Raw genomic sequence first — 11,062 nt, 5'->3', positions numbered from 1 at the left:
AACAAAAAAGAAAGCACTTTTGGCCAAGAAGGTACTAAAATTGGCATATGTGTATTGGTCCAAATTTGGTTACCACGACGACGACGGATAAGCGAAGCCAGGGAACAGAGTCATTACAATATCACGACTAACAGCCGTCGTGGCAGAGGACGACGACCAGAGGCGAGCAGCCGAAGTGAGGTAGGGTCAGTAGTGTCAACTCCGAAAGAGACAAAACGAATATACCTTTGGAATATTCTTTGTGTTGTACTTCTTAGGATTTTTTGGGAAATGTCCCTTATAAATAGGAGGAGTTAGTAAGCAAGGGGGAACTGCCCTTATCTAGAATTGAGAGATATTGTAAGATTGAGAAAAGAATATACTAGAAAGTTGTCTTATTCATAGCATCCATATACTTGTTGTTGATCATTTTTATCCATAAATCACAAGATCCCACTTAGACATTGAATGCTTTCCGTTCCACGTCGCCAGAAAAAGGAAACATCCAATCATATGATCATTGGGTGACTATTCCTCTATATCACAATCACTACTATTTTTTGCATTTATTATACATTTATGATATCATACATCTTGTCACTCATAACATAACGATTTCTCTGTCTAATGCTATAAACGTTATTCATCGTACAGAAGTTTAGTTCCCATTTAATCTAGAGATTATTAAATTCAACTGAGATTCATCCTATCAATTTACATTAATTAGTTTAGCATTTATTTGCACAAACAATTTGGCACCGTCTGTGGGGAGTTTTTCAGTTGAAACTGTAGTTCTTACTAGATCATAAAGAAAAAGGGGACACAACTCTTCTTCGTTTGCACCAACTAACAATGGCAGGGAAAAGAGATGTGAGGTTGAAAATGATAGCAGGTGTGACTACCAACATCTTGAACACTATCAATGAAGATGATAGGGAAGACAATGAGAACATGATGCCAAGCGTCATGCCTAGGCGAAATGCTTCACCTCCCCCCACGAAAGCATTACTGCTTCGCGCAAAAAAGAAGCTTCCACATCAATAACGGAAGAAGCGCCATTGGTGGTAAAAAGGCTACTGGAAGAATGGCTAACAAACACTCCGAATAACATACTTGATAAACCCACCCAAAGGGAGAATAGGGACACTGCACACGTAGAAATCACCACAGCCACAGGCGAACAAGATGCCCCCCGAACCGGTAACACTCACACTACTGTTGATGTAGGTAGTGACGCACTCGCAGCCATTCTAAAGAAAATGGAAGAAATGGAAGACGAAAATAAGGCGCTCCGCGACCAGATGAAGGAATATCAAGAAAGGGTCGATAAGACACCAGGAGCCTAAGGCTGTTACCAAAACGGGACGTTGGTCGATTCATCGAACAACTATACAACGAGGAAGCAGCCCCCACGCCATTCCTAAAACCTTCAAAATGCCACCGTATCTGAAGATATATAACGGTACTACAGATTCGGAAGATCATATCGTCCACTACGTCACAACAGTAAAAAGCAACGATCTTTCGAGAGAACAAGTACCATCGATAATACTGAAAAAGTTTGGTGAAACCCTAACAGGGATAGCGTTGCTGATCACTGACCTCACTTCCTTGGTTCATTTCATATCCAGGTACTATATTTTGAGCTCTATTAAATATGTGCAGTCAGGTTTGATGTATGAAATGAAAGAGTGAGATTCAGAATATGGCTCCAACTAGTGTTGTACTTCATTTATTTGACACTGCGTTGTAGTTCATTTCATTTCTTAGTTAGTTTCCGTGTGATTTAAGGACCATTTATCATTTGTTGTAGTGAAGGTTTATTTGAGCCATGAAAGGCATGTTTGTGTTTAAATTCTGCTAGAAATAATAGGTATTTGATCTTAACAATATTCAAGTCAAATATGGATCAACTGAATCCATGTGATTCTGTTAAGTTATAAACTATCTGAGGCATCAGTTGTCTGTTTTCTTGTCTAAATTTTTTATTCGAATCATGATTAGCTATGATATCCATGCTAAAACTATTAGTAAGCTCATACTCATACATTTATGATAGGCTTGTGAATGCATTTAGTGTGAGGTAAATTCGATTCTTTTTAATGTTTATCAGATTAGTTTATAGAATTGCTATTGTATTTAGTTCTGAGTCTCTCCTGGCTGTTTAGTTGTTCGTTCTTTTTGAAGCAATTAACTTTGGAGGCTAAGTGGATGAATATGTGTATGTCTTATGGATTTTAACTGATTCACATAGGGTCAGCTTTGGGTTAATTATTAAATGAGCATTCATGGTTGTTTTTGAGTTAAGTCTGGACCATTTCGTGTGTTGTAAGTCAATTTGGGGTCCTTCAATCTTGAGTTTGGATACTGTTTGTGCTGCTGAAGGAATTCGACCTTGAATCCCTGTTTTTTTTGTCAATGCATAATAGTTGCCGAATTGGGCCTTCTTTTGGGCCTAATTCAGGCTACTTAGAAATCATTAGGCCAGTAGCATTTACAACGTGACTTGGGCTCCCTTTTGAGCCCAGATTTGAGATGAAAATAGGACTCATATCAATACTATAAATCATTCTGATATTATGCATTTTTATTAGGCATTCTTTCGAATTTGGCTTAAATTGTTTGTTGCGCTCAAATGGACGAAAGTCTGGCATGTTCATTTGTATCCCATTACCTGTGTTAATTTGGAGTCGGCTATAATTACTCAAGCTCACATGACTTAGGCTAGTAATTTTAAGTCATGACTTAACTCTTACTTGACGCAAAGCCTAGTTTACCATCTGCGTCCTATCTTTACAATTGACGGTGTTAATGTAAATAATTTTGTGTTGAAGGGGTGTCATATCTTCATTTTCGGTGTGTTTGTTTTAAAAAGTTAGAATTGTTCCTTCATGCTAAGAGAAGTTTATTTCTTTTGGAATAATAACAATGCGTCAAGATTTTCTTTATCGTATAATCTTTACTTGTGCTAATTTGTGATGCTTGGGTATTTGAATTTGGCTATTAGTGAGGTTAATGCTAAAAGAATCTTGTTGCAATTCGTAGGTTGTTTAATTGAGCACAAATAATTTATGGCCTTCGTATTAATTTCTTATGACTTAGATATAAAATAACAAATGATCGTAGTTTGCTTTAAGCACGTTCAATGTATTATTGTGATTATGTACATGTTCGCGTGACATAATTATGATTTTCAAAATAAATCGGAGTATGTGTTCGCGCAACTTCGGCCAAATTTTTAAATAATAATAGAGCATCGTTAATCGTGGACGAAATAATTATATAGTATCCCTAAGTCATAAATCAGTTAAATATTTTTAATCATTCTTGTGAATAGACCATAAACTAATAAATTTTCTTTTTAAGATTATAGTAAGTTTCTTTTAAAGAAATGTGTTTACAATTCTTTACCACTTAGCCATAAAAGTTGAAAATTTTCAAGTGTTAATTTAGTAGGAATATTTTTTTTAAAAAAAAGGAAAAGAACAAAAAATAACGTTGGATAAGGTATTTGAAATTATTAAGTTCACTAAGAAGTTTGTTTTTTGGGCTTAATAATTCCATATCTATCCTAACCTTAAATCAAACACAGGAAACGAATAACTCACAAATCGGTAGTATGCTTTAGGCGCGTATTAATAAATGAACTATCGTCATTGGGTACATGTGTGCGTGACCCATTTCAAGATAATTTTCTTAGTTAAAAAGCGGTGAAAGTTAAATGCACATAGGTTCTAAAACCAGTAATTAAACAATTTTACTAAGCCAAGTATAAATTGTTAAGCGACCGTGCTAGAACCACAGAACTCGGGAATGCCTAACACCTTCTCCCAGGTTAACAGAATTCCTTATCTAGAATTTTTGGTTCACAGACTTAAAAAGGAAAGTCGAAATTTCCTTGACTTGGGATTTAAAATAAATCGGTGACTTGGGACACCAATTAAAATATTTCAAGTGGCGACTCTGAAAATAAATAAATAATCCCATTTTGAATAATGTCACTTAAATTGGAAAAAACTCCCTTATACCCTTCCGGGGTGTAGGTAAAAAGGAGCTGTGACAGCAGAAATGGGTCGAGAGCAACCAGAAAGCTAGTAAGTAGGCTCATGAAATACCCTCCCACAACTTGGGAAGAAATTCATAACGCCTATTGTGCCGAGGTAAGAGCCGATAAAGATGATCTCAATAGCCCGATCCAACGACTGACATCAGTACAAGCAGAAGCAATGAAGGATCTACGTAATGACGGTCGAAGTTAGGTCCCAGTCTCGGTCGAGAGAGACAGGGGTTGGGTCTGTCTAGGACAGATGTACCCGAAACGAAAAGACCATCCTAATGCATCTTACTTGCTACTTGTGCATTCATTTGTTTCGGATTTGCATGTTGACCGGCTTATAGGGGAAAGTTAGAGAAGGAAAATCAATGTGAGAACCAAGAGAGAAAATTGTCTGTTTTTGAAAAACCAATTTCCAAAATATATTGAAATTCTGCCAAAAAATTTTTTTTGTAAAAAAAAGAAGAAAATTTTGTGTTTCTTTTAAGAGTGGTCTTTTTTAATACGAACTACATAAGTTTGATTCTCACCGGATGTGAGATACGTAGGCAGCCCACATCGGGCCCAACTATTTTTGGAAAAAAAAAGAAATAAATGAAAAATTAATAATCACAAAAATGTGGGTACATAAATGTCATTGTTTTGCCATAAATAAGGCGATGCCATTCTTGTCCAAAATTTTGCCAAATATCCCCAAAAGGGCGCCGGAAGGCGATTTTTGCAAGAACAGTCGCCTTTGATCATTTTTCAAAATTTTTGACCGGTTAGCAAATACAGCCTTTAAATTTTCTTCATCGAAGTGATGAAAGGCCGTATTGACAAAGCAGGATATTTTTATGAATTTTTTAGAAATAGTGATGATTTTTGCGTCAAAATGAGTCTTGATTTTAAAAAAAAAAAAAATCACTCACAGGTACAAAATGAGCACTATCCAGAACCCACCATTCACAGATGTAGATGAGTTTCTATTTCAGCTTCAGATGTGGTGGTATGAATTAGGAGGAGATGGTCAGGGATGGGTCACTAAGTATTTGGGAGCACTCACAAATATTATGAAAGTTAAACCACACGATGATTTGATTGCGGCACAAGTGACTTTTTGGGACCCTGTTCACAATGTCTTTCGCTTCTCTGATTTTAAGCTTACTTCCACTTTAGAAGAAATAGCTGGATATTCCGGTTTTGACGAAGATTTGAGAAACCAGAATCTCATATTCCCAAAGGCCCCCTTTGTGCACCGATTCTTTGGTCTTCTAAATATCAGTAATCAAATCAGAAAAAGCAACGTTGTTAAAGGGTGTTATTCTTTCAACTTCTTATATTCAAGGTTCGGAAAGCCGGATGAGTTTGAAATTCATGAAAAGTGCCTTATTAACAAACAAAGCAAGGACACCTGACAGATTCACCATCGTTTCGCTTTCATAGTAGCTTTTCTGGGAATCATGGTCTTCCCAAACAAAGAGCGGACGATTGATATTCGCATAGCCAGAGTCGTACAAGTCCTCACTACCAAAGAGCATCACACTCTTGCCCCGATCATTCTCTCAGACATTTATCGGGCATTGACTTTGTGTAAGTCCGGAGTAAAATTCTTCGAAGGGTGCAATATTTTGTTGCAAATGTGGTTGACTGAACATCTTCGACATCACCTCAAGTTCATGCAATATGGTCCGAGCAGGGACAATTTTAGTGAGAGTTATGAAGAAAGAATAAAAGATTATAAATCTCTATAAGGGCTGGAAGCCTGGATATCCCACCTAAGATCTTTAATTGCAAGTCAAATTGAGTGGACTTTGGGACGGCTCCCGGTAAAAGAGGTAATACACATGTCGGCCTTAAAGAGTTATTTGCTGTTGTTGGGTTTGAAGAGTGTCTAGCCATATGCGCCATAGAGAGTTCTAAGACAGCTAGGGAGATACCAAGTGGTGCCTGATGATGAAGATTTGAGTGTGCAAGTGATTGAGCTACACCCCGAAGCCACACTGCCTAAGGCTTTAATCCAGCAGATTTGGAATGGTTGTCGATACTTGAAAGATGATACCCAAGTTCCAAATCCTGTGAAAGGTGAGATAGATCCAGGTTATGCTAGGTGGTTTGAGAAAAGATCTCGTGTGGATGATGCACCAGAACCCGATCCCAGAAGGCCCATAAAAAGACCGCATATCCAAGCCTTTGATGACAAAATCCAAGAACGGTTGGCTTGGGGTGAAAAGGAAAAGGGGTACAAAGCAACTATTCATGCCTTAGAAGAAAGCTTGAGGAACCTCAATTTTGAGAAAAACTTACAAGCAAAAGAAGCAGAAGGTGAAAAAAAGAGTCTGATTTGCGAGAATAAAACTCTCCGCGCTCAGTTTCAACAGATAAAGAAAGCCTCTGAAGTGCCAGTAAGAAGTTGGAAAGATCAGAAAATCATTGCCAATCTGATGGAAAAGTTGCAAGATTATGACTCCATTTTGGCAAAAACCAAAAGGCGTTAGACAAAGCTAAGGAAAAAATCATACAGTTGAATGAGGAGGTCAAATCTAGTAAAGAACACCAAGTAATGAGATTTGAAGAAGAAATGGCTCAATTCGAAAAAGAGAAGGATCATTGGATACGTTCAACGGCTCAGCTCCATGCACAATTGGAAGAAATGAGAAGGTACAACAGAGAACATCAACATGCAGATATTAATAGGGAGAGAGCACAAGAAAGACTCGAGCAGGCCAGACTTCGGGCTCAATTGGAGTCGGTTTTAGATCGCGAGGGACACATAAGAGATATAGCCATCACTCGCCAACAACAATTACAAAACCAAGACCAGAATCTCCAAGATTTCAAAGCACAAATCCATGATTTGGCCGTTTATACCTCTCAAAGTTATGTGAACTGCTAGGGGATGGATTATGAGAGGTTTTTGGAGCATGTGCCTACTTTTTCCCGTCATCTTGCAGTAGAGTTAGAGAGGATGTACCGTACATTAGGGGGTCAGCCGGGTCAAGCCCCACCCTGAGCAGATGTTCCAGTGATTGAAAGCAAAAGATTCTTGAGTGAAGTATAGTCATAATTGTTAGAACTTTTCATATAATAGTCATGTTTTAGTTTGAGTCCATGTTGAGTCTTTTAAACCATTTTCTTAATGTGTTGTCCAAATGTAATATCATTTCTGTCATTGTACTGTTTCGTTTGTTAAAATAAATAAAAATAATAATAATTGTTTCCACCAGAACTACGGTCAGTCTGATTCATGCGAGGTCATGATACGTAGGCAATATCTATAGGATTCGACACAACTAAAAGGAAAATAGGCATGAGTGACAGTAAAAGGAGATGTCATAAATAAGAAAAAGTCGGGATGACACAAGCAACCAAGCAAATGCATGATAGAAATGACTAATTGCCTAGGTGCATTGTATTCCTATGTGCGGTTGCTTATTTGTTAAAACTCTAATCACTAACAAGTTTGGTTGTTGTTTCCAGAATTCAAGCAGTTAGTTCACCTAAGCATACTGGCAACCCACCCATACCAAACCAGATCCAACGGTGAAATAATCATGTCTATCCTAGATGTAGACACCAGTGTCATCGAAGGAGAAGAGTTGGACGTTAACGCCATGAAAGAAGAGATGTACAAATTGAAACAACAAATGGCCGAAATGTATCAGGCCTGGGCTAAAGGACAATCGCCATCCGCTTACCCAGTTAACCCTACCTTCACTCCACCACCGGCTCAAACTCAGGATCATCTTGCCATCGATCTATCCTCGAGCTTTCCCATTTACCAACACTACCGGGGCACTACTTCTCATACACCACAATCTCCACCCCCTAAACCAATTCCATACCCTCCTCTACCAGTAACTCCTGTCTTCGTAGCACCTCCACCAGTTACACTCCACAAATCTCCTAGCGAGCCTATGTTCCAGGCCTAGGACAACCAATACTACCCCTTGGAGCCCACTTTCAAAGCTCCAGAAACCCATTCCTATACTCCTCGCTTTGACCTCCCGATAGAAGCTGATAAACCAGTCAAAAATCCCGAACATGAGGAGATGTTCAGGAAAGTTAAAAGCTTAGAACAATCATTCAGAGACATGCGGGGATTGGGAGGGCAAGTAAGCGTGGCCGACAAGGACCTATGTCTGTTCCCGAATATGCAATTACCGGCAAGTTTCAAGATGCCCAAGTTCGATTTATACAACAGGCACAGTGATCCAGTAACCCACTTGAGGGGTTTTTGCAGCAAGATGGGGGAGCGGGAGGAAAAGATGAATTGTTAATGGCTTACTTCAGTCATAGTTTGAGTGGATCAGCATTGGAATAGTATACCTGCCAAGACCATGGAAGATGGTACACATAGGATGATCTGGCACAAACATTTGCTTGTCACTTCCAATACAATCTTGAGATCATTCCAGATCGACTGTCCTTGACTAAACTGGAGAAGAAGCACAGTGAAAGCTTCAGAGAATATGGTTTCCGATGGAGGGAGCAAGCAGCAAGAGTAGATCCCCCAATGAATGAAATTGAGATGGTAGATTAGTTCCTACAGGCTTTGGAACCTACTTACTATGGCCATTTGGTCTCAGCTGTGGGAAAGTCATTCAACGAAGTGGTAAAGACGGGGGGGCATGGTAGAAGAGGGCCTCAAGTCGAATAAAATCATGAGCTATTCGGCTATCAAAGCAACTACTCTGGCTATTCAGGGCGGCATAGGAGGGATTGGGAAAAAGAAAAGAGAGGAAGCAGTAATGGTTGATTCAGGAACTTGGTCCGGATCCATAGGTTCACCTTACCACTACAATCAACCTCGACCCCACCAACAAACTTATCACCACAATCCACCCCAACACTACTATCCCCCACCAGAACCTCATTTTTTCGTCCACCATGCACAAGCATACAACCAACCTCCTGCCCACACTCAATGGCGTGCTCCCATCCTACAAAATACTTATCCACATCCACAAGCCTACCAAAACACTCCCGGACCAAGTTTCTAGCCTAGTCAAGCATTCAAGGGTGAAAAGCTGCAGAAAAAGAAAATTTTTACTCCTTTGGGAGAATCATACACTAGTCTGTTCCATATGCTAAAACAACTAGATATGCTAAGGCTGATACAGTCCAAACTGCCAAATCCTCATCCAAAGAATCTTGACTATACTGTCAGCTGTGAGTATTGTTCTGGTACTCTGGGTCATGATACAGAGAAGTGTTGGCACTTGAAAAGTGCGATACATGAGCTTATTGATACCAATAGAATTGAAGTTCAAGCTCCCGAGGCGCCCAATATTAACAGGAATCCAATACCAGCCCACCAAGAGGCAAATATGATCCAAATAGTGCATGCGGAGGGAGAGCCCAAGAAGCCATCACAGACCGTCATGATGATTCAGTCTAGTGGAGTCAAGATAGATGAACAATCAGCAGGTGAGAAGTTGGTGCTCAAGCCGAGCAAAAAGAGTGTTGAGCCAGCTGTGGCAGTTGAGAAAGGGTCTTCGAGCAAGGTTGCAACGAAACAGTAAGGGATAAAGGTGATTGTACCAGGAGCGGTCAGCCAACCTATCATAATCGTGGAAGGTGCCCGCGCAGATCTGGTTATTATCAAACCAGTAACCCAGTTACCAATAATCAACAGCAAGGTCATTCCTTGGAATTATGAATGAGTGGTAATGACGTACAAAGGGAAGGAAGTCAAAGAAGAAGTCTGTGAAGCACAGGGTTTAACTCGCTCGGGAAGGTGTTTTACTCCCGAGGAGTTAAGAAGAGCAAATGATAATCCGACACTGGTAAAGAAAGTCGTAACTGAAGAGGAAGCGGAAGAGTTTTTGAGGAAAATGAAAGTGCAGGACTATTCAGTTGTAGAGCAGTTGAGGAAAACGCCTGCTCAGATCTCATTGCTCTCATTGCTAATCCATTCAGATGAGCACCGTCAGTCGCTGATGAAAATCTTGAATGAGGCCTATGTTCCCGACAAGATCTCGGTAAACCATCTGGAGAAGATAGCAAATAAAATATTTGAGGTAAACAGAGTTACTTTCTCCGATGATGAGTTGCCCGTGGAGTGTACGGAGCATAATAGGGCACTTTATCTAACAGTAAAGTGCGAAGATTCTATGGTTACCAAAGCTCTGGTCGACAATGGGTCTAGTGCGAACATTTGCCCTCTCTCCACGTTGAACAAGCTGAAAGTAGACAATGATAGAATTCACAAGAATAGCATTTATGTTCGGGGGTTCGACGGTGGGGGCAAAGATTCAGTAGGTGATATAATACTGGAATTGACAATAGGGCCCGCTGAGTTCACTATGGAATTCCAAGTGTTGGACGTGGCAGTTTCTTACAATCTTTTGCTAGGGCGACCCTGGATTCATGCCGCCAAGGCAGTACTGTCTACTTTGCATCAGATGGTTAAATTTAAATGGGACAGACAGGAAATTGTGGCGCACGGTGAGGATAATATGTGTGCCCAAAGTGATGCCATCATACCTTTCATCGAAATTGAAGACGACAAAGGGCCATGGGTATATCAGGTCTTTGAAGCAGTATCAGTTGAAAATATCCCAGAGGGGAAAAGCATTCTAGTTCCTAAAGTAACAGCCGCGTCAGACATGGTGGTTTCTGAGATGTTGAAGAATGGCTTCATACCTGGCAAGGGTTTGGGTACTTCGTTGCAGGGCATCGTACAACTAGTGTCTCTGCCCAAAAACTTAGATACCTTTGGTTTGGGGTTTAAGACCACAACTGCAAATGTAAGAAGATATAAAAAGTTGAGGCAAAGGGTGTGGGTCCTTCCAAAGCCCATCCCGCGGCTATCCAGATCATTTGTTAGGCCCAGTGCCAGAAAGTGCCCAACAGCAACGGTTCCCGTTTCATTGATTGATGTTGATAAAGATTTAGATAAGGGGTTCGATAGGTTATTCAGAGATGTTAACATGGTGGAAACTGGAGAAGGATCAAGTCAAGCGGATGTGTAATTCATTGGGCCAAGTGTAAAGATCAGTAATTGGGAAGCTACTCCTCTTCCTACTCGGAAGGAGCTTTGGTAGT

The sequence above is a fragment of the Nicotiana sylvestris genome, chromosome 8 (genome assembly GCF_000393655.2).
Source record: "Nicotiana sylvestris chromosome 8, ASM39365v2, whole genome shotgun sequence".
Taxonomy (NCBI): domain Eukaryota; kingdom Viridiplantae; phylum Streptophyta; class Magnoliopsida; order Solanales; family Solanaceae; genus Nicotiana; species Nicotiana sylvestris.
The sequence above is the reverse complement of the archived record's forward strand: the minus strand, read 5'-3'. Positions refer to the sequence as shown.